Below are 1,686 nucleotides of genomic sequence, written 5' to 3'. Positions count from 1 at the left end.
GAAATAATTCGCGCATAGAAAGGTGTCTATACTAGAATGATTTTGGACTACAGAAACTTTGGGAACAATATTTTACTAAGAAAGCAAATAATTAGCAATTTGCCAATTTCATCAAACTTGACGAAACTATCATACCGATCAAATTTCACCACTTATGCAAACCATGTTCTTATTTGAAACAGTCGTACTTCAGGCACACGTAATGTACTCATACATTCCTAATGCGACACCACTTACACAAGAGCGATAGTATGACTAACTTCAAATAACATTTTGAATGGTGCCTTATCTTGAATGAACCCACACGCGATAAAATACTATTGGGTACCCCTAATACGTATGAAAATATCTAACATTTTTGTCTAGAATTAAATTTTGTGCAAAAAAACATCGAAACAAAATCCATCATACCGGGATAAACACAACCACGTGCTCATCGATGTAGCATTGGCTCTCCCTTTGCGATGACACCAGAGCAAAGTCAAGTTGTGTTAGTAAAATCATGCGCAGAACATACCTACTCTAAACCTGGGTGGTTCTCAAATCTGGTGTAAGTTTAAAGGCAACATACATGCATATCAGATTTGTTACAAAGAAAAGCAAAACGCACATTGACAGCAAATGGATCAAAACATCGATAAGTGCATTGAGTTAAATTTCAATTTCTATTTAAGAATTATTTTCATATATTTTCTGCTCAATACTTGATGGGTCGATGAATTAATTAATCTTAAAAACACATGCAAATTTTATGATGTGAATATGTTTTACTTTACCATGGGGCGCATTTTCAAAATTTACTCTCTCGGAGAGTGATAAGTTTTTGATCTTGATTATCTCTTGCTGTATTTAACGCACAAACATAATTTCTGCTACATGCCATAAAAAATATGGAGTTTGCTTATTGTTCACTACACGTTTTGTACTTTGTTTCTATCACCGAGACTGTATAGAGGCACGTCTATATTGAATGATGCACGTAAGTGAACTGGAAATTTAAATCGAAAATTCAACTAAATTGAAAAACGCACGATATATTTTATTTTTTTAAATGTGTTTTAATGTCGTTAATACCAAAACTGTTTTGGGTTAACACTTAGCAACGGAGGTGTGAGCAAACCGGATACAAGAATCAGATTCAAAACTGTCTCGAATTTCAGTTCAATGATGTTAAAACAAATACAAATTATAATACGGAATACTTCGACAAATTTGCGAGGACACGCTTTTTCATATTCGGTACATTGTCAGAGCGACAGTCTACTCTAACGAATTTTACATATTACTAGCAACGCTGAAGGGTAGAAATTAGTTTCCCATAGCTACTGTTTATTATTATGCAAAAGACGAAAAGCGTTAGAGGGTGAAGATTGAAACAAATTCTTTTTATTTGTTCTGGTGGATACTAATGGGTTGGCAGGTTTCGTTTAGTTGTTTATAATTGTTTAGTTTTGATTTGCGTTTTAGGTTTTGGTAGGTATCGTGAATATATTGCTGAAAGAGAACTCATGTGCCCAGTTAGTTTTGGGGGAATCTTTACTGATAACAAGAAGGTTGTGCCATTAGCGATATTCTTCGTTTAGATGATTATTGAGATATATAATAAAGTGGGTTATAACGAAGCAAATGTGGAAATATTTTGAACCTGAGAGCAAATATACTGAGCTAACCAATTTCATTGCACAT

The sequence above is a fragment of the Malaya genurostris genome, chromosome 3 (genome assembly GCF_030247185.1).
Source record: "Malaya genurostris strain Urasoe2022 chromosome 3, Malgen_1.1, whole genome shotgun sequence".
Lineage (NCBI taxonomy): Eukaryota > Metazoa > Arthropoda > Insecta > Diptera > Culicidae > Malaya > Malaya genurostris.
Note: the sequence above shows the minus strand (reverse complement) of the source record.